Source organism: Centrocercus urophasianus, unplaced genomic scaffold (genome assembly GCF_019232065.1).
Source record: "Centrocercus urophasianus isolate 14NV4802_14NV808 unplaced genomic scaffold, USGS_Curo_1.0 seq_17, whole genome shotgun sequence".
Classification (NCBI taxonomy): Eukaryota; Metazoa; Chordata; class Aves; order Galliformes; family Phasianidae; genus Centrocercus; species Centrocercus urophasianus.
The window spans coordinates 19,911,525-19,939,117 of record NW_024884722.1 but is presented as its reverse complement, the minus strand read 5'-3'; the positions used below and the strand labels follow the sequence as shown (position 1 = coordinate 19,939,117).

The 27,593-nt window shown below is 40.3% G+C and overlaps 1 long non-coding RNA gene across 2 annotated transcripts in view; it reads left to right on the top strand.

Annotated features, from left to right (window-relative positions):
* LOC122160240 overlaps positions 1-26,479 on the top strand; it is a 103,764-nt gene extending 77,285 nt beyond the window's left edge. The window contains exons 4-5 of one of the 2 annotated variants that reach the window (XR_006168758.1): positions 25,124-25,188; positions 26,375-26,479. This is a non-coding gene — a long non-coding RNA (uncharacterized LOC122160240). Of the gene's footprint in view, positions 1-9,818; positions 9,889-10,666; positions 11,215-25,123; positions 25,189-26,374 lie in introns of those variants that run through there. The other variant, XR_006168759.1, reaches the window with a different exon arrangement.
* The last annotated feature ends 1,114 nt before the right edge of the window (positions 26,480-27,593 follow it).

Here is a 27,593-nt window from a genome sequence, read left to right as displayed (position 1 = left end):
GTATAGCAAAGGTCTGTTGTATGGTATGTTTTTAGTACCAATGTTTCTATCCACGTCAAGAGTTACGTACCTTGGATCTTAAAGTGCAACTAATTTACCAGTAGTCTTCATGACATGCCATATCTGGATAAGAAAATTGGATATAATATCGTGTAAGTATAGCTTAATAAGTAACCCTGCCCCTTGGTCCTGGGCCCAGTAATAAATAATCAAAGTGCATTGAGGTGTGTCTCTTTCGATAGTGCTGGTGTCAGAGGAAGGAGTGACTGGCACTTTTCAGTCTCGTTCTCAAAGAATTCAATGTTTTACACACGTTAAATATTATTGAGTGAAATGTTAATTGATTTAATTGTACCAGACTCAGGATCTGAAGAGTAAGATTCTCCTTCATCGTACTTGTAGACATTTCAGATACGTAGGAGACAGCACAGCTCTCCTGAAGCATGGTACCTCCTTAGAAGAGCATGCCATATTGCCTCTTGTCAGGTGTCACCTTATCTCAGCTCGGATCTACAGAAGAGCATAGCTCGGATGCTTGCAACTATATTAGCTGTCTCATTAGCCATGACTCATTCCTCAGATCTAACATAGATAACACTTGTTTTCATAATCAATTGATTACAAGGGACAATTTTTTAGGCATCTGTGTCCCTGTGCAAGCTTACTGATTGCCATAGCAGATAAATGATTGCAGTAGTGTGAGTGAGAGGACTGCCTAACCTCAGTCAGGTTTACAATGTTTTTTTTTTCCACACTACTTCCTTCATTTACGCTATTGTAAATAAATTTATGCAATGGTGACTTGACGCCAAGTCTCTTGGCTTTACATAACTGCGGGGTGCGTTTCCAAATGAAGTCAGATGTGACTTAAGAAGCTCTTAAGACTGAGCATGACTGTCAACCTTGTAGGGTCATCTTTATTCATTTCCTCTGCATACTCTGCATACATCATATGCATAGATACTGCATACTCTGTGTCATAGGTGTCCCTCTCTTATTTGCAGTTCAGTAATGACTATTGATGCTGTTAGAAAATTGCATTTTCTCTTTTCTTTGAATTTACACTTTAGCTCTTGTCTTACGTTTCCATACTCTTTCATGAACCTGAGGATTTTGCTTCATTTTCTTCAAATCTGCCTGCTTTTTTAGTTGCTCGCTCGCTTCTATGGCACCGAAACTTATGTTACACCTGTGCTGTTTCAAAGTACTATTGTTTTGGTATGACAGGAAGGTATTTGCTCCTATATCCATACTTTCTTAATATCAATTAAGTTCTTTCAAAAGGAATTGGTTTCCATTTGGAGGATCTAAGATAAAAAGTCTACTGAAGTTTCAAAAACATTTGTCTTATGCCATGCCAGAGAATAATTTTGGTTACATGGCAGTGTTTGAAAAACCACTAAAGCCACAAATAATTCTTTGACAAATAAAATCACTGAAACAGAATATAAATTACTACTGGCATTAAAATGAAAGAGATCATTTACAGATGATTCAGAAGAATTGCTAACACTGTAAAATCCAGCAACAGAATCACGTGCCATTTAAGCTTATTGGAAAAGGCTGGTCTGCGACAGACTTGATTAGCCTATTGGATCGTAAGATACTGTAAAACAGGGAAGTTGGACAACTGCCATGATTGCAAACTAACCCTCTGTGTCAATCTTGTGTACTAATTTTGGAGAGAGACCTGTGTTGGACCCAGTTTCTCCCTGTAATATAGATGAAAGATGAGATATCAGAAAGACTGGTGCTGGAACAAACTAGCTGTTCAGAAAGAAGGAGGCTATGAGAGGGTGAGCAGCATCTGAAATGTGAAGTATAGAAATATTAAAACCAATGTTTATTCTCAAATGAAATTGCTGCTGCTGAAGAGAATCAGAATGAGTAATTATTGTTCCTGTGCTGAAAAATATTCTAAGGTTAACACACAGTGCTGTATGCCAAAAAAAAGCCTCTATTCCCAAGACTTATTTTGAGCTGTGGCTGGAACTGGTAAGACAGAAGATTGGAAGATGGTGCTCTGAGGGCATTAAAGAACACAGGGTTTTTTTGCAAAAGAAAATCTTACTTAGCTGAGAATTCCTTGAATGTGTCATTAGCATGTGAGATGAATGTGAGCCAGATGATGTAGTTTAATTTGTTACAATTAACGTGTCTAACAGAGTTAAATAATAATGGGGTAAGAGCCAAGATACACTTGGAATCAAAGACATTAATAACTATTTTGATTCCTTGTCAGTCTTCCTCTATGCTGGCATTTTTTACAGACACTGATGTGGAACAAAATGTGGCGCTGGTTATTCTGTCACTGAAATAGTCTTCAACTCAGATTTGGCTGCAGTTGTATTTTCTTTTCGTTGGTTAGGAAATTCGTGGCAAAGCAAAGCAGCATATTTTATGGTCATTTTCTGAGGTGACCTAGCCTAGTAAAGAAAATAATTCTCCTGTAAATTATGAGCACACGGTGAAGGCTGTAAAGTTTTCTTTTTTGCTGGTTTTGAAAGGTCGGTATTGATTATACAGTTCTTTCTCTTCTGTGTACTAAGTATAAAGTGATAATTAGAAGCATATTGAGAGTGGTCCTGATATTATCTGATGTAAATTTATGATTGTAACAACTTGAATGCGAGAGAAAAATGTTTTGAAGAGGACAAATGGAGTTTGTTGAAGGGCAACTGACACTGCAAGAGCTTTAACACAAGCAAGCACAATTGGTTGCAAGATTGCACTGAGAGAGTTCTCAGATATTTGTGAAAGTAATGTGATATGTCATATGATCAGTGACCACATTTGAAGAAATCAAAATTGACTCATAAAATACATGCAAACCAAAAAAGCCTTCAGTGTAATCATTACAGCAAGACTTAGTTTCAGCAAGGTGGCTTCCTAAGTGAGCAGCAGTAGACTTCTCGTCTTTGTCAAATGAACTTGGGTTAAAGTGAGTCTATTGAGGCACAAAATGCCAAAAAACCTACTGTGCTGAAGCTGGCAAGCTTACAGGCTGTGAGCTGCCTTCAGCTTATTTCATGCAGGTTAGCCAGTGGGGTCTTCTGTTCCCTAAACGCTGTTCAGATTTTGTCTAAGTTAGCCCAGGAGTTTGTTAAATGAGGTTCATAAAAGAGAATAATCTCTGAGTCTGGTTTTTCTTCAGGACATAATGCAGATGCACAGTAGTTTACTCTGCAATTTAAACAGCTCTCTGTGAGTCAGTGTCCCCAGTGCTGTTCTTGGCACCATTTTCTGAATTGAGGTTGCTGGGCCCGTCCTGTGCTGTCCATTGCTGTTTTTCTGTTTTATTGCTTTAGAGACCTTGTTCAGAAAGTGCCATTCCTGTTCAGCAATTGTTTTTGCAATGTCCTTACATTTAGGAGGATAGCATAGGTTTGAAATTTCTCATATATTCGCAAGTTTCAATTGGACTGAACAGACAAAAAGGAAAGTTTGTTCAGAGTTGTTATTTCAGATGCAGAAAAACATGTAAGTTGTTATGTTACCAGATCAGCATTTCCCACCTTTCAACTATCTTCATCAAATTGAATAACAGACAACTGTCTTTTCAGACAGATGTTTCCAGGTGGTAGGAAACCCATCTTTGTCAGTGCCCTCTGTCACACAGTCCCATGTGCCTGAGAGGTCCTCAGCTGCAGGATTCCAGCCTGTTCTCTCTCTCTGTCTGAATCCCAGTTCTCCCATTCCTTGCTATGGCCGACCTGCAGGAAGCTGAGTGCTTAGCAGGCAGTGTGAGTGTCCCTGCTTCCTTCTGTTCTGCAGGCTGCTCTTTGCAGAACTAGAACTGGTATGTGGTTCAACCTCTCCATCCTGAATCCTCGGTCTGGTTGAGATTTTTCTGTGATTTGTTGTTTCTTGGTTGTTGCTTTTTTTTTTTTTTTGAATCCTCAGTCCGGATAAGGACAATCCAGTTAGTGGCTTCATAGTACTACTACTTACAGCTCTGGAAATGGTTATTCAGTTTCAGATATGCTGGTGTGGTTTATTTATAGAATCTAAATACCCTTCTCACTTTACCCAAGTCACTGAAGTTCTTTCAACAATGACAGCTCCTGTTTTTACTGAAAGAGAAAAACTGAGGAGTGGTGCTTATCCTGGTTTTCAGACCCTTTTTTGGGATGATGTGGCTAGCGGAACTGTCTTCCCCCCAGTAAATAAATAAGTAAATAATGCTGCCATGGTATTTTTAACTTTGAAAAGGTGTGTAGTTTTGGAGTAGCTGCCATGCATTCTGGCCAATACACCAGTTAGCCCATTCCCTGCTTTTTGATGGACTGTCAAGTATACTTTTCTTTGACAGTCATGACTTTACCCTTTCAGTGTTCCCAGGAGTGAGGCATGGGAAAATTAGATAAAGCTGTGTAGTCACAGCAAATTAAAAAGATGGACAATTTCTGCAGGTGGTGTGTCTTGCAGAACCTACAGGCTGCACAATGGACTCAAATTTTAGGCAGATTGTATTTCTGGGAGGAGTGGTATTTCTTAGAAAGATTTGCGGTTAATGTGCCAAACATTTCTATGTTTCCATAAAAGGCAAAAAGGCAAGAAATTTGGTTTTGTTGGTAGACAGAAGAAGTGTGTGTCAAACATTAAAAAAAAAAAAAAAAAAAAAAAAGGAAGGAGGTGATTTGTTTGAGGTTTCTTTTTCTTTGTTAATATATTTATGTTTCTGCATATCATAATAGAAATTGACAACATTCACATCCGTGTGATCTTGTGAGAAGGAAGTTGCCTGGGAGGCAGAGGGCTTTTCTGTCTTTTATGGTCTTCTTGAATTTAGGTCTGATCCATCTAAAATGCAACACCCTCAGTTACTCTTTCTTTATATATATTAGACTCAATATATTAAAATATTATAACAAATCATACTCAAAGGAGCTGTAGATTTCTCCATCTGCCCAAAGGCAGGATCACTCTAACTAACATTTCCATTTGCTTAAAGAAAAAAAAACCCACAAAATCCACAAAGACCAAGAATGTTCATGACAGAGTGTGTGTGCGCCTCACCAGTTCATTCTGATGATAACTTACAGTGCTAATGCTGCAGCTGAAGTCCATTACTGCTTGTCCTCTCTGCAGGCATTTAGGCATTTTATTTCTCCCCTCCTCATGTTCTTGGACTGCTCTCATAACCCATCCCTTGCCCTTTTCTGTGATGGATGCAGTTTGCCTGATTCCTGCTTACAGGCAGTGTTCCCTGAGCCTCTGAATGCTCGGGGCAGTGTCCCCTCCTGCCTCCCAGCGGCATGTGGCATTGGCAATTACAGCTGCATCTGGTTTCAGCTGAAACTTTACCAGTGCTATAGTAGAGTGAGAAGGAGGATTATGTGTGTTGTGCAGGCCTCACCCCAATGCAGACACTTCAGTACCATGCCTGCATTTTTCACAGCAGCTGACGTTGTTGAGTCGTCTTCAACCTGTGAATGACAACAACCATGGGATCTATTCCTATGAAACTGCTGCTTGGGCAGTAGCACCATAGCCAGCACCATTTTCTCATTTAATCTCATTTTCTTAAATTTGCCAGAAGATTTACGTATTTATTGGGTTGGTTTTCAGTTTGCCAAAACTGTCTGGATTTCTTAACTTCAATCTTCACTGGAACTGGAGTCCTGAAAGTTAAATAACGATAATTTCTATTCCACTGTTCTTGTTGTTTTGAAAATATGGAACAGACCTAGGTAAAAGACAAAACAGTTTCCAAATGCCTCCCATTACCACAAAGGAATCGGTGTCTTGTGCAGACAAAGGCAGCCTCACGTTCTCATAATCCTTTCAACGGTGTGGGACTATTTAGAACCGCTGTCATAACTGTCCCATGGCTCAGCTGATGTTTGCTAATATTAAAATGCCAGTCTTAGCATTTAACGTGTAGTGTATAAAAAGGAGGAGGAAGCTGGGAATTTCCCAAGAAGTTTCAGGAGTGTGTATCAATTTGGTTGGTGCATAGGGCTGTGTGTACTGAGGGAAGAAGGAAAGCTGCTTAAAGAGGAGAATTAAATCTCTCATATACTATGTTCTCTCCTGCTTCTTTCTAGCCTATATGCCTGAATTGAGGCAAGTCATAATTATGTGCTTATATTGTCCTGTATGACTTGAAAAGATCTCAGAAATGTGAAGATGAAACTTCACATTGAGAAGTCATGCATTCTGCAGAGGTAGCATTAATTATAAACAAATATAAACAGATATAAATTCCAGAGAGACTTTTTGTTCAAATCTTTTTTATCCTTTTGGTAACATCCTTTTGTACAGGAGAGGCCTTTTGCCTTCGTATTTCCTCACATTCTGTCATAGCTTTCTTCTGGACTGTATCATTCCAGTTCCTTCAACCTTTCCTTTTCTAGAAAGCCCTTCCGTTCTCTGGACTCTCTTGACCTTGCTGTACATTTGTTTCTTTAAAGCAGCACCATACTCCTCTTTGTCAGCACCCAGATGTGCTTTTCTCTAATCCACAACAAAACTGATAATCTGGCACAAGTTGATTTTTTGAAGCCATCACATTGCTGACTCGGTGTATGCGCATTACACCCAAATGTTTCTCTGCCCTTTTGCTAGTAAGCAACTGTTCTTCTTTTTGACTTTGTATGGCTTTGTTCTCAAGGGTGCTGGTTTGTTTTTCTCCTTGAATTTCATCTTTCTGCTTTGAACTTTTTCTTCACCTAATCAAAATCATGTTAAAATTTTGTCCTCTGCAGAGTGATTGCAATTCCTCCCAGCTTTGCACTGTGACAGACATTATAGCTGTAACATCCACTGTTTGATCCAAATTGTCAACAAAAACCTTGGCTAGATCCAGGCCTGTGGGAACGGACTTAAATGGGTTCTGCACTTGCCAAGCAAAACACAGCTGACTACTGTATGTATAGTTTTTTATACAGTTGGACTACCTGCTGTTCCATCTCAACTGTGTTGCACTACTTTCCCCAGAAAAATACCACATGGGAGTGTGTCAGAAGCAAATCTAATTACCTCTCCTTTTTGAGGCCAATAGCTCTCCTGCACCAGGGAGTAAGTGTGGTTTCATGCAATTTGGCTTTGACAATGCTGTGTTGGTTCTTGATTATTTTGTTTCTGCTCTTGCAAAATTAAGCATCACCATAATTTTGGGATTACTTTATAATTTCCAGTATGGTATGAGTGCTCTGAGTAATTAAACTGCAAGTAGTTCTTGTCCAAAAAACCACATTATTTCAGACCTGCCTGAAATTTAAGTAAATTGTCATGTGTTGAAAGTGAAGAATCTGCTTGCTTGACAAAGTGTTTATAACATCTAATTTATTGTGAGTACAAAAAAAAAAAAAAGAACTGAAAGCTGCAGTGATTATACTTCATCATGGTGCCACGAAACCATGGCAGTTTTAACAAATTCTCCTCAAATTCTTGTTTATCACCTTCTGAACATGTGAAGGTATGAGAATTCGATTATTTTTAGGAACTTGTCTGAATGGTGAGAAATATTTGCAATGCAGAGCATTTGAAGATAGGGAAATTCCTGTTCCCTTCCTCCAAATTTGCTCTCAGCCATGACAGCTAACCAGAAACAGGAGGTGAGACAGTAATGCAGCCTAATGAGGGATGATAAGATTTGGGTCAGTCGTATCTGTTTTGCTTTCTTTTTTATTCGTAACTACTGCCCAAATACCCACTGGTTGCCTTTCAGCCATGCTTCCTTCTGAGAACAGACACTGGATCATCGCTGACTTGTTTCCGTGTTTTGCCCCAACGCCTTTTCACAACGGTGGCTCTCTGTTTCTTGCTATTACCATGGTGTGATTGATCTCCTTAGTCACTGACTTTCATTGCTTTCCACAGAAATGGGAGGAAGAAGACAATTTACGTTTGAGCCCCCTCCCCATCCCCTGAGAACCTTTTTTATGAAAGAGCTGGCAACACTGTAGAGTTGTTAAAATTCTCTATGGCTTAAATCAGACATTGGCTAAGATTACCCAGCCAGTAAGCTATTGTAATAGAAATGCAGCTGTCAGATGTGATGCTAGACCATGAGCTGTACTCTCAGTGGTGGCTGGACACCTGAGTAATTGCTTTATTATTTCACTTCTAGTAAATAGCTTTGGGCTAAGGTTCAGCGATTGCACTCTTTAAGTGACTTTGTCTCCTCCCATGTATAAGTCTGTTATGTTTACCATTAGGATGTATCAATTTGCTTGACCTAAGTTTTGTCATCAAAACCATCATCCAGACCCTACTTGTCATTAGCTCTGACATCAGCCAGTTACTGAAACATATTCATGTTCTGCAGAACTGCTGCATGGATGTGGTAATGACGCATATTCGCTCCTTAGTATCAGTGCAGTGGAGGACACAGAGCAAGAACCTGCTACTAGCTAGTACAACTAAGTTCTGTGTAGCTCCAAAGGAGCACAGAGATACAGGTCACACCTTTTAACTGTTTGGAGGGCTTTTCGTTCTTTCTGCAAGCAAATACCACAGTGATGGACTTGTCTTGATGCTGATTACCTGCAGTGGGAAAGAGGCACGCTAGTCAAAGCAGAACATGGCAGAGCACTAAGTGCAAGAGCTCTCAGAGTAAGTGTTCCTTCCTGCAGTCTGCCAAAGTTGGCTCACCACACTACTCCTGCACATGGCTTTCAGAGTCAATTTCCTGTTGTTAATAAGTGGAAGTGGTCTGCAAAGGAAGTGATGTGTCCGTCACAAGTTTGACTAGTGGAGTTTGAGGGTGGCAGTCAGGACTGCAGCTGGCAGATGAGAACTGTTTTTCCTGACAATATTTGGTTTTTGCCCAAGGAGGTTGTGGATGCCCCATCCCTGGAGGCATTCAGAGCCAGGCTGGATGTGGCTCTGGGCAGCGTGGTCTGGTGGTTGGCGATGCTGCACATAGCAGGGAGTTGAAGTTCAATAACTGTGGTCCTTTTCAACCCAGGCCATTCTACGATTTTATGATTCTAACCACCAGGTTGCTCATAGACAGTCTTTTCTCTACCTTCTGAACTTGTTACAGGTCTTATTTAGATAAGAAGGTAAGAGGTGAAGGGCTCTCTGACACACCATTTGAGCACAAGCTGCGTCTTTTCCTGAAGATGCAGGTGTCTTGTGGCCATAGCTGAAGCCTGAAAGAAATCTTTCTGCTTCCAAACCCTGTTACAAGGCACTGTACTCCTGGGAATGATTCTGATGCAATTAAATCTGTCATAATCATGTCATGCAAACCACTCATTTCTCCAGAAGCTGAGCACACAGCATTGAAAGAATTCCTCACATTAACTGCCCACCAGTTCTACCCCCACTCCATCCCAGCAGCCCAGACCTGGGGAATAACAAGAAGGAAAAAGATAATTTCAGAAAGTATGAAAACTAAAATAAAGAAAGGAGATAAAAAGAACAAGAAGCTAGAGTTCATGCTTGCTCAAAGGCCCCAAATCTGGTCATGTTTAATAAAACCATGGGAAAAAAATCGAATTGACACATGGATAGCATGTCATAAATTGGGCCCAAAGGAGTCTGTGTAGTAACTCAGCCTCTCTTGGCTGGATACTGCAGTGAGCTAACTATGATGGTGTGGAAAGCCGCCCTCCGGTTTGTCAGTATTGCCATATTTCACAACCTGATGGAAAGAGCTTGAGGTTGATATATTACTTCAAGGCTTTTTGGTGTTTAGGACCAGCGAAGAATCTCAATTATATTTTTTCTTACCTTACTGATCAATGGAAAAATGCTTGAAGTGTTCAGGAAATCACAGAACCCGTAGAATATTGTGTTTTAAAAATGTCATTAAGCAAGACCTTTTTTTAAAGTTTTTGAGGTGAGAATTCTGCTCCCTGCAGTGATTATGGAGCCTCCTGATTGATGCAGCTCGTGATGTGTTACGGCAGTGTGATGCCACACCATGATGAGGTAATGATGCAATCTCTGGACAGCTGAAGGTTGGAACCTTGCACTCTTAACTTGTCTTCTTAGGCATTGGTCAGTAGAGATAGAGAATGAATCTGCTTTTCCAAGAATTTAGGTTGATTTTTTGTAAACCCAAATTCAATTTTGAACCCCTCAACATTAATATTAACACGTTTCTGAAGACCTGGCCTCTACAGCAATATTTCTGAAGAGCAGGCATCCAACAAAGTGCTTTCAATCGACAGACACCACAGTGAGTCACCAGTATGATTCATTGACATAGTTGCAGTGCACGGGACTGTGAAAACAGGGTCAGGTTTTCCTTTGCCAGTACACAGGGAAAGCAGGCTATCAGCTTCACTGTACTGTGAATAATGAGGGATGTGGCCCTGGATGGTGGGTAGTTGTGGAAACACACAGCCTGTCCTTACAAGCTGCTCCACAGGCTGAAGCTTAATGACATGCCACATGAACTTGAAAAACTAAATCTGAAGAGTTCCCATTATACAAACTAGTGCTGTACCACTGCTGACAGTAACCAGTGTTATCTGTACATTTTCCAAGGTATGGATAGTTACTGACAAAGCCAGATGGGGCTGTCAGGCAGGTTTTACTGCTGCAAGTCAACCAGCTGTATGGTGATGGAGGGAGCATTCTAGGCCAGCTATTTGATTGGCAGATGTGTCCAAGAAGATCTTTATCTAGATCTGTTTCCCCTTTACTTATAATTTCTTATTGTAAACATTTCTAAAATGATGCCAAATTTTTGTTTCCTACACAGAAGGATGTTTGGACTTAGCAGAAGGTTTATGTAAACTAGGAGATTGACCTGAAGAGTTGGTTACATTTGTTTACCCATTTCCAAGCACACATCCCATCCATCTCCAATAACACATCCGACTAGGAACTGGATAAATCATGTTTCACAGGCACAGTGAAAGGTCTACTGTTCTCAGTGTTGTGTTCTGTTGTTTTTTTAATTGTACATTTTTATGGAGCTATGTGAAAATGTATAGTGGAAACATGTGCATTGAACAGACAGCATACCAGAAGCTGCATAGCACATTTGTATGAGAGATAGTCAAAAAATACGAGTCCATTCCCTAGAAGGAAGAAGCTCAGAAGGTAGAAGAGGTAGTAGAAAAGAAGCTGCTTAGCTGCAAAAGCAGCTGAAGGGTGAACGTTATGGTGTGGTGCCCATTCACACACTGGTTGCTCAGAACTTTACCACCAAATTGTTAGACAGTGAACTCAGTGTATCACACAGATTGGAGCAACCAGATGTCATAATAAGTGATCCCAATTGTACAGTAATTGAAAGCAGGACAGAGGCAGCAATTTCGTCTTGACAGCAATAATGCAGCATCATCTTTTGATGGAAAATCCTCGACTTGTTTAGTTCTGAGTAACACCAAATGGTCAAGGTCTGCTAAACAAAACAAATGATTTCCAGTTTTAGGGAAGGTTTTGCTGTGAGATGCAACTGTGGTCTTTGTGTATTTCAGGACTAGTGCAGCTACCATATATCTAAAATATCCTTGTGGAAATATGTGTCCTTGGGTAAGGCAGGATTTCTACACAGACATACATCTGCCCATTATGAAGCAATAATTTAAACTACTCTTTAAGAAAATGTTTTGAAAAATGTATTAAAAAATTCTAAGAAATTTGCCTTAGAAATGCTCTGTTCTTTTTTGTCAGCTCTAACTTCATTGCTTAATGTAGCTGCACTTAAGGTAACTACACTTGATTTTTGGCTGCTTTTTTCTTATTTGAAAGTGAGTTTTTGACATGCATATTGCAAATTTAAATATCCAAATTGCATTCAAATGCCTTGTGGCAGAACCCCTGTAAAAATTTTTGCCTCTATTAGTATCTCCTACATTTGTAAATGCAGCTTCTCATCCTATTCTGGTTCTCATTTTATATTGAGGATATTAGAAAGAAGAAGCCCAAGTTTGTGCTTGTTGAATGAAACAAAGAATTAAGATGTTCATTTCTTTGTAAAATTTGTTTAACTGTGAAATTGTTTTAATTTTTTTCCCAGTACAATTGATACTTGGTTCCTTGCAAAAAATAAAGTAAAATTCTAAAATGTAAGATCTTTCGTTCTATAGCAAACATGTCTCTCACAGTTCAGCATTTGTAAGCAATGCCAGAATAGCAAATCTGTGCAAACAACCCAGATCTCTTCTGAGAAACTTTGAAGTAAGAAGCTATTTTGTACAGAACTCAGCACTTTGCAACCATTCACACAACTGCAAACCAATGTTCACAGCTCAGCACTCGCATGCAATTCTGCAATAATAAGCTGGTGTGAATGTATAGCAGAAGAAAAACACTTGGACAAAGATTTCATTTCCAAGTTCATCAGGGGTGAGTAGAAACAGATTTTCTCACTTATGAATAAAGTTTCTTATGTACAGAATAACGTGTGGAAGGTCATACGTGAGCATATGGTGTGCTGCAATACTTGGTAGTACGGGAAATGTGATTTTTATTTTTTGAATTTCCTTGCCAGAATCCTGAGGCCATGTGGAACAAGGAGGGGTGAGGCAGGCCAGGATAACTGACAAGTAGTGATCAAGGGTTTGCTCTTTTTTAAGTTTGGGAATGTCACTCTACTGTTCACTGAAGTGCAGTCAGGGCGCTTTTCTGGCTTTCATATGGCTGGGGTAGCTGCATGTTGCAGGAAACCATTTCAGTTTGTACTGCTTGTATAATGGTGTGACGGGGACAGCTGGACTAACTGTTCGTGTCTGCAGAACTGTGCTCCTTCCCTGTCCTTTTCCTGCTCTGAAACATGACTCTCCTTTTCCCATATTCTCTCTCCCCATTTCTGACTCATTCGCTGTTTCTTTTTATATACAGAAATAAATGGTTTCAGTGCAGGAGAGGTCAGAGCTGCTTCTGCAGCTTTGTGCCACTCACATCCTTTGCACAAAGGCAGCATCTAGATACCTCTCATCACATAGTGCTATGTAGACATATGGGACCAAAGTATCCAGCCAATTGTTTTCCTACAATATTCTGCTCCTCTGTATTCTCATCTTCTCCTTCTGGGACTGGGGGAGGGAAGGCCATGTCCGAAGGGAGAGTAGGCCAGCTGGATTGGCATCTGTTATGTGGCAACGAAAATAGAAAATCACTATTATGACTTTTAGCTGCAAAACTGTTATATAACCCTGTGTTATACAGAGTTCAAGTATTTTTTTTTTTGTCGTGCTCATGGAAATGACCTTTAATCATGTTTAACCTGTTTTCTGGTCCAATACACGCAAATTTCTTTCGGAAAAGGAAAGTCCAGTTACGCACTGGATGTTCTCAGTGCTGACATGGAGCTGGGAATTCAGCTAAGACCCACATTCATGACGAACCATCCTAGTCAGAATGTATTTTACAGACCAAAGTTAGCTTATGGAGTATTTGTCAGGGGTTTAACTGGAAACATACTGGAAACTTGTCTGGAACACAAGTAGGCTTTGTCCAGCAAATGTCTCGCATAGGCCTCCAGGCAATTCCTTTGGCTGGTTTAATTTACCAAGTAATCTATGCAGAGAGCTTTCTTCTGGATGAAATTGATTAACTGATCTCTTTTACAGGTGCATTGAACATATAAGGGCATCAAGGCAAGATTAAAATCTCAGGCTTTGGATCTGTGTTAGTTCAGTGAAGCTGAGGGCCTTTAAAACAGAGAGGAACTCTAATTGGGGGTTACCAGCAGAACTGCTGGTGATCATCACCAGGTGGTTTCAAGACTTCAGATAACGCTGAAGTCGCATTTTCACACTTGTGAACAGGTAAACAGCAGGATGCTGTCTTTGTCATTGGACCAGTGATGAGTCTGCCTGAAAATGCTAGAATTTGATGTGAATAGAGATTTGCCTCATCTTGTACATGTACTAATGTCCCATCAAACACAGCATGGCTCTTTGTGATATGATAATGCAGGAGGTGCTGAAGTGTGCTAGTAGACAGAGAAACAAAACTGAAATCAGGTGCTCAGGGTCTTTTAATTCCAGTCTCCTGATAGGGGATGATAAGTGAGCTAGAGGATGCTTCCATGCAAAGCTGTATCAAATAACTCAGGAATACATAGCACACTTCCACAGAGATTGCATGACTCAAAGTATATGGCCTATGAAAAATATGGCTTCAGAGTCCTGCAGTGATGTAAACAATAAATTATGGTTTAGATGTTCTTCAACAATGAGTCAATTCAGGCACTCAGAATGGTGTGTGTGTGTCCTGTAGTGAGCTAGCTCCTTTGCACTCAGAGGAAAAAAAAAGCAACAACACTTTCATTGGGAAAAATAATGTAATTCTCGGTGTGGCTTTTAGAAGATTTCAACACAATGGAAATGTGAATAGAGCTGCGTTCTCTTTTCTGAAATATTTAGTGTTGTTAGCTCCAGTTTACTCTTAGACATCAATTTTGTCCAAAGATATCCTGTGGACCCTTCGTGAAAGTAAGCCTCAAAGTACAATGTGCAAATATTTGCCAAATCGTTGGTGCCACTTTTTCTGGCTTGGCCAAAATCCCAATTCTCTTTTAACCCAATTTGCTGCATTGAGTTTATAGTGGTTACTGTTCTACAACAGAGACTATTGCAGTAGCAGCTGTATGGTCTGTTCTGAAAGTATCTTGTGCATTTAATTTTTTATCATAGTGCTTTACAGAATCATTAATTGGAATTTCTCATATTACTCATGTGGAAATTGACAAAAAATTGTTCCAAGGTTGCAGACAAAATCATTAGTAGAACCAGAATGAGCCCCTAGTCATCTGCATGTCTGATCTTGCATTTTAGTCAAGAATCCAGGACAGCATCTGAGATCACAGGGGGCACAGAACCGCTCTTCCCAATAGCTGCTGTCATGAGAATATTCTGCACCACACTATCCTAGAATCTAAAAAAAAATGGAGTGTCTGATTTTCAGTACTTTGAGAACTGCGACCCAACTCCTTGGTAGAGCTGCTTTCTTGTAGCTTGCTAAAAAAAATTAGCACAAAATTACAGGAAGCCACACATTATCTGGTAGTAGGACAGACAATAGTTGGGCTGAATTTTTAGTTTATCTGTGGCTTTTTATATTCATTACAGATTTTGCTAGAGACAGACATGATGTTACAGAAGGTGCTCACTTTTCATTGGAAAAAAAAATGAGTAGAAAAGAGTACTTGAAAAAATCTTTGTTAAAATGTTACTGACAAAGGAGGTACCAAAAAACAGCAACAAGAGGGACAGAAACAGAAGCTGGTCCATGTCAGCCTGCATAGGCTGTCTTGGTAAGCCCTTATGAGCTAGGGAATAATTCAGAACCATCTCACTCTGCTCTGTGCAGGTGATTCTGTGATCACCACAGATCTGCCTGCTGCTGCTTTTGGAGTTGGGCAACACCCTGTTGCTGTTCATAGGCTTCAGTGATGCTCTGACTTGCCTGGGCTTATGTCTTGTTCTGCAACAAGTACGCTGTGAGTGCACAGCTCACTGCCCCAACTTACTTCCCCTCAGTTCCTTTTCACAGTGCCATTGGTGGCTCAGAGTGGCAGAGCTGAAGTCAGCGAGACTGTCTAAGGAAGGAACTGGTCGTGTCTGCCTTTCCTGTTGAGCTTTTTCCCTTTTACAGTTGTGGCAGAGCTATTAACACATGAGAGAGGACTGAGGAGTAGATAGGTCTTACGGAGCAGTTGCGCACACTGTACTAGAGATGTTTCCCAACACCCCCGCCAGGCAGACAGAGTGATTGTGAAAGCATGCCTTATTCTTATAAGGGGATTTTTGTCTGTTTGAGCATCACACGTCAGTCACATCAAGGTAGACAGCTAAAGCTTTTAGAAACTGTTTTGAAAGTTATGAGCAAAACAGGAGAGGACATAATAAAATGAACACGTATTAATGCAGATGTGCCCAACATTCAGTAGAGGGGAGTTAACCATTAGTAATCAGTGTGAGCTTTGAGGAAGAATTCCTTGGAGGCTGTGCATGCTGCAGAGGCCTGCGAATCTACAGACATCCCCAGAACTTGGGCAAAGGAGGGTACAAATCATCATTTACTCCTGGGACAAGGCGAGGCAGAGAGCTCTTTGGAAAGAGAAAAAGTGGGCTTTGATGATAGCGGAACTCGCTGACACATGTTAAATGAGACAGTGGTTCGCAGAAAGCTATTCCACCTGGGTTTTGCAAAGGTCGCTTTGGATATAGGTGCACCAAAAAATTTCCTGCGGAGTATATGAAGATAGACTGCAGGAGATCCAGCAAGGAGGGAAATGGTCTTATCTTGATCTTGGTCCACAAGTGTTTTACTACATTTCCCCATTCTGCAGTGTCTCATATACCCTGCCTTTTGTGAATCCACTCTTTCTCAGTTACAAAAACAAGGAAGGTATGCTGGAAGGAAAAAAGACAAATGGGATGGGATCCACATCCAGGAGAGAGGAAGTCCACCTTCCTGTACTTCTATGTAAAGTCTTACTGATTTAAACCTGCTCTTCATGTTTTTGTTTCTTCCTGTTAGCTGTTCCCCAAAAGCAGCTGCCCTTACAAAGACTTTACATAGATTTCCACATTGCTCAGTCTATTTAACCAAGCTGATGTTGTATCCTGGCAACATCCAAACTCCGGTATCATGGAAGGCAACACTTCCAAGATCTTAGAATCATAGAATAACCTGGATTGAAAAAGACTATAATCATCATCTAGTTTCAACCCCCTTGCTATGTGCAGGATTGCCAACCACTAGACCAGGCTGCCCAGAGCCACATCCAGCCTGCCCTTGAATGCTTCCACGAATGGAACATCCATAACCTCTCTGGGCAAGATAAGTTACTTAATGTTTTCACCAGTGTCTCTTTGAAGAGAACAGAAATTACAGGGATGTGGGGAGAGAAATCAGTGGTAACGTAATGGAAAATGGAAATTTCTTCTTCTCTCTTGGTGTATCTCAGCAACATATTAAGATTGAAGCTCTTCTTCCAGCTCTGGCTGCCTGTGAAAGATCCTAGCAATACAAAGTTAATTCAGAGTTTTAAGTTCAATGTCCTATGTCCTGAGATCTAGCAAAAGGAAACACCTCGTGACACACTCCCCCTATGCAATGTAGAATGTTGCATCTCTGTGTGAAAACATCTGTTCCTTTTTTCTGATTGCTGATATCTTATTGGCTACTTGGTTGAAAAAATTTCAAACAAGCAGGTATCTTAAGGTATGTGTGGATGTCTCATCTAATATATGGATATTAAATGTGTATTATCATGCTTCTTTTTGGTGTGTGAAATAGCAGAAGCTGTCTGGTGTGACTCATGGGTTTGACAGGGGAGTTAGTAAGTTTACCTGAGGACATTCTGAAACATCATGAGGTGTGTTGCAGCTAAATATAAAGTAATCTGTGCCAATCTGGGAAACAGAACTAATGGTGTGGTGCAGATATAGCAGAGACTGCCAGGGGAAGGCAGACAGATGTTCCACTGACTTCTTGCAAGCTGTAAAGGCAGTCAGGCTCACTCACAGATGCACATCTGTGACTGGAACAAATACCCGGTATTTGCAGGAGACTGGGGTGGAGAGGAGAATGATAAGAAGATGCAAGAACTAAAACTACAGGGAAGACAGGTTGTTGAAAGCTGAATAGATTCAAGGGATTCCAGAGTACTTAGGGCTTTCCATTACATATCTAGGATGATTCTAACTTGGACTCAACATACATCAAAGTGGCCAGAAAATAAAATTCTGCTGTTCTCCTTTTGGATTGGATAATGATTTGAATAACCAGCTCCTAGCAACAGCGCTTTAAGGCACGTGGGGTGAAATGCTTTGTGATAGCACAGTGGTAGTTCAGAGATTTGAGGAGGAAAGATGCTGGTTGTCCTCCAGGAAGGGACCAATAGTGCCTTGCAAGGGATATGGTTTAATGCATCTGGAGGGAATTAGCCAGCCAAAATATTTGCTGCGTGAAATAAGCCAGTTTCAACAGCACAGAGATACCGCTGAGGATAGCTACTGTATAAAACTCCTGTTAGTCAAAGGCAAAAGAGGCCTTTTCTGATTTTAACCTGCCTCAGGCCTGGCCTCCAGTTGTGAACATAGAAGAATTGTGTTTTGGAACTTGATGCTACCCACAGGTAACCCTTTTTCATTGACAAGTTCATGAATTTAGTCCAGCTACCTCTAAAAATCTCGCTGTGCACATGCACCTCTTTAATGCTCTGACTTTCTCTCTTCAGCTTGAGTCTCATCTATCCAATTGAGCTACTGATGCTTCCTTTCACCTACTGCTTTCTTCAGTATTTTTTCCTATTTGGGAAATTTGGGCTGTATTTACGCACACTGGGCTATGGCAAAGCACTTTATCTTCTCATTAATTCTTTCAAAGCTTAGGGGAAGAAATAGAAATGTGCAGCAACAGAAGCGTGGGGAGAGGTATGATACCTCATCATCAGTGAAGACTCATGCAACAAATCTTGTTCTGTCGATGGTCCCAGAAAAAGCATGACTATCATGGCTTGCACTGTCACCAGAAGTGACTAATAATTTATTCGTGCCTGATATTTCTAGTGCCTGATCACTGAGCTGCATAAACAAATTACAAAAAGAATCTTCTATAGTGAAAGACGTTGCACACTCATCTCCTAAGTCTGGAAAGACTCAGGTTTTTATCATCTTTAAGTTCAGACTTGAACTAGAGGAGATATCTTGAACTAGAAAAAAAACAAAAAACAAAACAAAAAGAAACCCCGAAAACACAAACCAAGCCGAAACAACAACAAAACAAAATGAAACAAAAAACAAAACAAAACAAAACAAAAAAATAACAACCAACCCAAGTATCTGGGTATCACGTAACACCTGCTTTCAGTGTGTTTACCGGAGGATGGGGAGGCTCCCATGCTAGTGACTGCATGAAAGTTAGAATATTCAAAGGCAGCACCCACAGAATGTTCATCTCCCTGTAGAAATTGGTTTTGCTAATACAAGCATGTTCATGTTTAGATCATTATCTGCTTAGTAATTCTTGATTCCTTGTACATAAGAGGATATGCCTTATCTGTTTTGAAGGTGGATTGCAGATTTGAAGATTTTAAATACATTCATGGGCTGTAATGTCATAGATTCATAGAACTGTTTCTGTTTGAAAGGACTTCTAAAGATCATTTAGCCCAACTCCTCCACAATGAATAGGGACACCTACAGCTCGATCAGGTTGCTTAGAGTCCTATTCATGCTTGTATGCCTCCAAGAATAAGACATCCATCACCTCTCTGGGCAACTTGTCCCATTGCTTCAGCAGCCTTACTGTAAAAAACTTTTTTCTTATATCCAGCCTAAATATCCCCTCTTACAGTTTGAAAATATTTCCCCCATCTATCACAGCAGATCCTGCTAAAGAGTCTATTCACTTCTTTCTTATAGCTGCCTTTTAAATGCTGAAAGGAAATATAACAGTTTTATTTTTAAGTGGAACACCAATGGATTTTATGTAGATTGTCTTCCACCAGATTCACTCTAGCTGCTTATTCTGGTGTTAGAAGAAGCAATATTACATTAAAGATGATAAAATGAAATACTTCTGTATGACAAATGTGTATTTTAGGACAGCTCTGACTCAGGCTAGCCATTTATTAGACTCTTTCTTGTGGACCTCTCCAGATGAATTTGAGTGACAGTTTGCCAGTCATCTCTGGGTACAACCATGAGTTTTCAGTCACCTATAGTTTTAGCCACTACTGAGGTAGGGAAATGTGATTTTTTTTTATAGTACTAGAAGGAGAAGGAAGTAAAGAACAAGTAAGTATAATTTACTAAGACCTAGAGAAATAATTACTTATGTCTATAGAGGACAGGAGTCATAGAAGGAAAAAATAAACAATATAAGGCCAGCATGCTTATTGTTTGTAGTGCTTAGCATCTTCTTCTGTACTAAAGCAAGCTCGAGTGTCCTTATTCATAGAGAAACAGAATTTCAGCTCTTGCTTCTCCGATTCTGTTCTGTAGGGCAGGTCTTTAAGAGTTCTGTTAACAACTGCATAACTTGTCTCGCTGGAGACGGTCTTGATCAGAAGCCTGAAACACCTGCTGTACTCTCAGCTATCTGAAAAATTTTCCTTTTTTTTTCCTGTGGGTATATGAAACTACCATCACTACATTTAACTTACTGCTTTGCAGGCAATGCAGTAGCTATCCAACACCTAAGAGTGTCAGCTAATGATCACTGACATCACCCACATCCTACTTCACAGGGAAGCTACAACTAAGTTTATCATCTCTTGCATCGCCTTCAATATTTTGACTAAAAGTCAGCGATGAAATGAAGTGTGCAACCAGTCAGAGAATTTACGCATACTTGCTAACTCATCATCCCTGCCCTGGAGGATTTCTGTTCCAAAAAATCTTATTTCCATGGACAGAGAGGTGAGGCATAAGCCCAATCTAGAATTAGATTTTGCAGTGAGTCAACACTGTCTTACCTGATGTCTTGCAGGGCACCTGTGAGAGAAACGTATTTTCTGGGAACGCCATGAGTCTCAGCCCTGTGTCTTTCATACCCTACCTCCTTTATAGGTCAGACAGACAAGAAGTAATAAGTGGCATGGTTTGTTAAGTAATCCTGGTCAGTGTGGGCATTTATTATTATGAAAATCCCTTGAAATTGCAGATACAATGGATATGGAAAATCCCACCCACCCCAAAATATCAAAGTTGCTGTTTCATTTCAATTCCCATAAGAATGATTATTCTACCAAGCATCGTGTTTTCAACTAAGATTAAATCAGGTTTTGCTCTATTGTTTTTTTGTTTGTTTGTTTTGTTTTGTTTTGTTTTGTTCCTTTGTTTTGTTTGTTTTTAGTTTTCTATTGAAGGGAAAATCTCTCGTGGAAAATCACATAGTTTATTTCCTATGTGTGAGAAAAGGCAGGATCTTTGGCTGCTGAATTCATGATGTGTGAAAAACAAATCATGTTGCCGAAACCTACATTGAATATACTTCCTTAAGAAAAACAGGTTAAATTACATCAGGCCTCAAGGGGTTTTAGTCACTATAGTAAAATCAATCTGTAGCTTCCACTCTACCAGCGAGCTGTAATGCCCGTGCTTGTTCAGAATATTGCTTTTATATTGTAAATTCTACTGTATATGATTGTATCTGACTACAACATGTTTTTCCTTTTCTTCTTCTTCATTTTTTTTTTTTTTTAAATCTATGTGGAGATTTGGGGGAGACCCATATAAAATCCATTTAGACAGTATTTCGTCTTTCTGTCTGCTTATTTCAAAATATATTTTAGAAAACATCTGTACATGAAGGGAACAGATAGCGATGAACAGGAAAACTGCAAAGGGCTGAAAACTTCTCAAGTGTTTCTCACGTCTTTACGTTGCTGGGAAGGAAGCACACAATGATACTTCAACAAAAAGCGGGGCATCTGAAGTTGACCTGTGTTTATCACTCAAATTGTTTAAAATTTATAACAGTCCTCTTGACACCTGTTTTACAGGAAAGAGTTCCCATCTTGCAGACAATGTAGACAGTGCACTCACTAAATGCAGTCTCTACTTACAGCAGAAGATTTGTGCGTACTTCTGCAGACATCTCTATTTGTCATCCTGTCATTTAGTTTGTACTTTCATGAAGCACCCGCATAACTGAAGTTGATAGAGTCAGCTTTTAATTCCTGCTTGTATTTTACAATGTCTGCATGATTTTTGAGAGTGAAAATGTCTCTGTAAAGGTAGAAGTACAAAGTAGTCATCAGCGGTGAAATGTGGCCAATGCAATTTTTATTATTTGAGTGCTGACAGATCATTTCCCCTTTGCCTTTTCCATAGAGTGTAATGTTATCACCAGTCAGCACCGAACATTTGGCTAGTCAGCAGAAGAGCAGGGAAATCACACAGCAAGCAGGGAAAGCTTCTTTGTTTCTTTCCCAGGGAAATCCATGGGCAGGAAACAAAGGAAGAAATTATAAACGATGATCGAGTAAGATCACATCATCCACTCAGGAATTTCATTCTCTTTTCACTGGGAGATGAGAACAAAAGGCTCAATGTTTAGCTGCTCTGTTCTTTCAGTGCCAAGTCTCGAGACTGAATGCTGGGGCTCTGATAGTGACTAAAAGTAAATTTAGAGAATTGTTATGTCCCAAGGGGTGGGCAAGTGGAAGAAGTTAAGGATGGACTGCAGCCTCAGAAAGTATGAAGCACTGTAAAAGAATCTGTCTTCGCAGACCAAGGTTTGGATGGAAATTACACTTTTTTTTCTTGGTTTGTGTCAGTCAGATCTAAGAAACAAGGTGAACCACTTCAAATACATAGAAATGTCACTGGACCTCAATAAAGCCCTTAATTACACAGCGGTTAGGGAATTACAGCACTGCTAGCAGTATGAACTGCTCAGTAATATCCCACAGCTGTTTGAAGAAACCTTTGTGCTGCTGCCAAATAGTCTGTGGGGACATTAAAACAAGCTGCAAATTCTCAGCAAAAAAATTAGTCTGAGAGCTGTCACTTTTAAAGAGCAGTAATGCTTCTGGGCTTCAGATGTGAGCAGTCCTTTTCCTCCTGCCCATGTTGGTAAGAGAGAAGGGCTTTAAGTCTTTTTTTTCTGATCTGGCTTCTGAGAGGATGCAGATCTGACACCTCTTTGACCTGTGCTTTATAATAGCTGGGGCTCCGGGCTGCAATCCTATCTCCTGTGAATACAGCCTCGGCCATTTCTCTCTTCTCCCTTTTAAATATAGTCAGCATACCTGAGTCCTTCTGTAGGCAGATGTCAAAAGCTGGAGCATGAACTCCGGGGAAAGTGATAAGTTATCAAATGAAAGAAACATATCCTAGCCGGATGTGATTTTTAAAGTTTTATTTAAAGCATGAAACTAATGGAGGCAGAAACTTGTGACAAGTAGACAGCTTTTTTAAAACATAGCAGTTTGATTTTTTTAATGACAGGAAACCTGTGATTTCCCAGTGCAGAATGGGAAGTTCCCATGCATGTGGAATGAAAGGATTTGGTTTTGGAGACAGAGTTGAAAAGTTCTGCTAGTTTACCTAAGACAGTCACTTGTAGCAAAAAAGGCAAATATTATCAACTAGATCCCAATTGTTTGCCACCATTTTGTTTGTTGCTTTAGGTAAACCAGAAATTTTTGATTTCTCATTGCTCATATCCATTTAGCAGGCATACAAGTAAATAAAGCTTAGTTATCACCTAGGTGTGCTGTGTAGGTTGAGTAATGATTGTTAAGAGCATGCAGCTGTCTAAGACTCAGGACGTTTTAGGTGTACAGAGCCAAAGGTGAGGCTGCACCTCGAGTACTGTGTTCAGTTTTGGGCCCCTCACTACAAGAAAGACATTGAGGCCCTGGAACTTGTCCAGAGAAGGGCAACGAAACTGGTGAGGGGTCTGGAGCACAAGTCTTATGAGGAGCAACTGAGGGAGCTGGGATTGTTCAGTCTGGAGAAGAGGAGGCTCAGGGGAGAACTCATTGCACTCTACAACTTCCTGAAGGGAGGCTGTGGTGCAAAAGGGTCTGGCCTCTTCTCCCAGGCAAATAGTAGGACCCGAGGAAATGGCCAGAAGTTATACCAGAGGAGGTTTAGGTTGGATATTAGGAGAAACTTTTTCTCTCAAAGGGTGGTCAGGCACTGGAATGGCTGCCCAGGGAGGTGGTGGAGTCGCCGTCCCTGGTAGTGTTCAAGAGGTGCCTGGATGAGGAGCTACGAGAGATGGTTTAGTGCTTGTGGTACTGATAGGAATGGGAGGGTGGTTGGACTAGGTGATCTTGCAGGTCGTTTCCAACTTCGTGATTCTGTGATTCTGTGAAAGGTGTTTTTAAGAGAAGAGAGCCTGAGCTTCTCCATTTCTAAGGCTTGTTTTTGTTCCTTTGGTAAATCTTTTGGACAACACCTCTGGAAGTTTTCAGCTCAGGAAGTTTCTGAAACAATTCAGAAGTTAGCAATTACGGGAGCAAGTAAGGGCTCACATTTTTGGAAGTAACTCAGTGATCTTTTTCAACAGCATTTTCAGTTGTAGAGCAGTAGCAGCAGGAAGTAAAGCGGTGTTTCCTCCAGGCTCCTGCTGCACAGAATTAAAAAAGCTCTGCGAGGCAGAACTGATGTATCAAGCTGGCCTTTGATTATATGCCTGTATTCCACTTGGCCTCTGTACTGTCTTTTTCAGTCCTGCCACTCCTTGCTGACACATTATCAGGTCACCTCCGTTCCCGTGCTTCTGCTGCGTTTTTCCCAGGCAGGCCGGGCCACCGCCTGAGCTTTTTTGGTCAAGTGGCTTTCAGGGAGCTGAAGGAGGTGTCCTCTGCAAACAGGAACGATTCTTCAGGCCAGATAGAAATCTACTATAACGGCTGGAAATTTTTAGCTGATTTTAAGGGCCACCCATTCATATCCTTTCATAGAACAATACATACAACTGCATGTGAGTCAAAATGCATGTGAGTCAAAATGAATTTTCTTGGCAGCCAGCAACATTCGGGAGGTGAATTTGCCAAACCCTAAGTTACTTGGTGTCCTTCCCTTCCTGAGGCTTTCTAACTTCTGCAGCCATGGGGCTCTTAAACAAACCATTCAGGGTAGGCTCATTAAACAGCAAGAAAGCCTTTCCCCCAAAAAGTTCTCAGCATGTTTCTTGCTCAGTTCCCCGGCACTGCTCACAAAGATAACAGGTAGAACTGGCAATATCTTGCTTGAATATGTTTCTGCTGTCTGTTGCATAAATACATATGGCACGAGCTGGGGAAAAAAAGCCCACTAGCATGCAAGTGCATCTTTGGAAATTCTTTCAAGGCTTTTCAAATATTTTCCTTTGTCTTCAGTTTGGTTCCTAGCAAGTTTTAGCACAATTTCACTAGGAAAGAATAGGAGCTGATCTCACTTTATAACATGACTGTTACTATCCTCCTGTAGCTTAGGTGTTTGCCCTGGGAATGAATAGCGTGGTGAGCATGTGGTTTTTGGAGGAAATGGTTCCATGTTTCCTTTCACACTGTTTTCAACAGGATGGATCTTTCTTTCTTTATTGCTGATTAAAGGCTTCCTATATAGGATGACTTATCTCCTTCCTCTCCTAAGTAGTATTTAACCCTTAAGGAGCTAATTGCTTCAGATGGGAAGGTGGGCATATTTCAAGTGCATCTTCAGGAAAGCTTTATGAATGTAGAGATGGCACTAGATGATAATTTACTGAACGCTTGGTAACATGCCAGCTATATTTGTTCTTTGAATAGAAACCAACCAGAAGACCAGGTCTGCTCTCATTCCCACTCTGCTGGAAAGAAAATTGGTGGTGCAGGTAATCTCATCCAAATCTATTCCTGAATGCTATTGTTAATGGAATTGAGAAAATGGGACTCGGGTACATCAACACTTTGTGCTTTGGATCTGAATTTGAGATTTGGGCCTGAATGTTACAGAGGGAGATTATCTCTAATCAGAAAACCAGTGGATGATTCCTTTTCTTCTGCAGAGACCAAGAAACCCTGGCTGCAGGCTAGCACCTTTGTGCTGTCAGCATGAAGGTGAATGTGTGTGCACTGATTCACTTGCTATGTGATATTGCATTCCAGTTTCATTACCAACAGTGGCTTGAGTAAGTGACTAGAGAAACCACAATCTCTGAGCTCAACTGATCAGCTACTTACTATTATATTTACTTAACTAATTTATCCTAACACCTGCTCTCAGTCCTTGTATTTGTGGAGAGCATTAGAATCTTCCTTCAGAACAAGTAAAAGGTTACAGGCTGCTAAAACATGGGCTGCATTCAGAAGCCACCATAGTGTAAGTTATTTTTCTTACCATATCTGCCTTTGACAAGGAAAGCCAGCAACCATGCTATTTGATCTGCCACCTGTGGCTCATACCCTTAAAGTTAGTGAGTCACAAACATTTTAGAATACATTACAAAATATGAGGGTATTTTTCAATCCTTTTGTTCTTTTCCTAGTGCAGAAGGTGCCTTCAGATGTGGATAAGCAAAGAACATATTTACTGTATTCCATTATTTTACATTTATGGTGTTTTATTTCATCATAGGATATCTGTATTGGAGAAGATGAGTAAGAAGGGAGATATAGCTAGTTCAGCTGAATGCTGAATCTGTTCAGTGAAGCTGCTGCAACTTTAAGTGGGAATGCATACAGTCATCTTAAATCTGGTTTGCAGAATCTATAAGTGAGAATATAACTTACAGTTAGACAAAGCAGGGGGACACAGATCCTGTTCAGATACAAAAAGTGAGCACTAAAATTACTGTCATCATCTTCCTGTTTGAATTTATTCCTTGGTTATAATTTGCCTGATAACTGGAAAAGCAAGGAAAGTGCACATCTCTAAGTAGTGCTGCAGGAAGGGCCTTGCAAAAATCTGTAAGACAGAGTATCCTCATTTCTTTCCCAATTCATTAAGCAATGCTGTGCTTTCTGTGGTGCCTGTTTTCATGCTCTCTTATGTGTCATTGGGCTTTCCCTTTCCTTCAGGTTAAGACAAGAATGAAGGAACACTGAGGAGCTAATTAAAAAACCTGCTTTCAATCAACTGGGAAATTCACAGCTAATTAGTTGTATATGTCACAGCTTCTCAAGTTTACCAGGTAATAAAAGATCTAGCTTCTTAGAGAATCTGTTAAGGCAACTATATGTTCCACATGCCTTCAGGAACATAATTACAGGTGGCAGTATTTAATCCATCCAGTTCAGCATCCTGCTTTTTGACCTGTCTGGTAACAGAAAGGTGATCAGTACTGTTCCCCATCTCTTCTTTAACCATGACAACACACAAACTACTTTACTTTAGAAGCCAGTTTTATGCCTTGACAAGACACTTGATTCATGACTTCTAAAGCTAAATTATACTGCCATCTTTGCCCTAACTCAAATGCTGACTGTTGGCACCTTTTCTACTGTCGGATTACTTAAAATGCTCCATCAAGTAATTTAATGTTTGCCTATCCTTAAGATAATTGCAGTGTTTTGCAGAAAGATTGTTTTCAGTGACCACCGAATTTATTAAAATTAACTCCCTGAATAACCATCTTTTAATTGCACCCCTTGATGCAGGTAAATGCAAATTCAGTTAATAGTCAGAAACAGCTTCCCATTTTTCTCAGGTTCAACAAGTGTCAATCTGTTGAGCTGAAAGTCCCTTCCTCAGATGAATTCTGTTCACGTGCTATGCTATCCACAGACTCTTCTGCAGGAGGGGAAGCCAGAGGCCCAACATATATCTAATGGCTAAAGGAGACTTTCTTCCATTAAACACAGCTGGTAAATCTGCCTATACTGTATGGAGGAAACAGCTTTCTCAGGAAAGAAAAGATAAAAATACATGCAAAGATAGGACCAGAGGATCCTGGAAAATAAAAATAGTAAAGGAGGGTATGCATAGATGAGATTCTGTGGTGTTGGCCACTGAATGAGTAGATGGTAAATTGCTGTTTGAAGAGATTTGAAGAAGCATTTTAGGACACAAAGATACTGGATGGAAAAAATGTACCTGGTTCATTGACGTTTGCACAGTAGATGCTATTTATGCAGGAAGCATCATTTAGGAGAACCCCTGGAACAGCTTGTACAGACTGTTTCAGCTGGTTGTGAGTGTGTTTGTGCTGGAAGGGAAGAGCATTCTCTGACAATCACAGCTAATGGTCTGGACCACCTTTCCAAATGATGAAATAAAAAGCACATCGCTGTTTGAAGA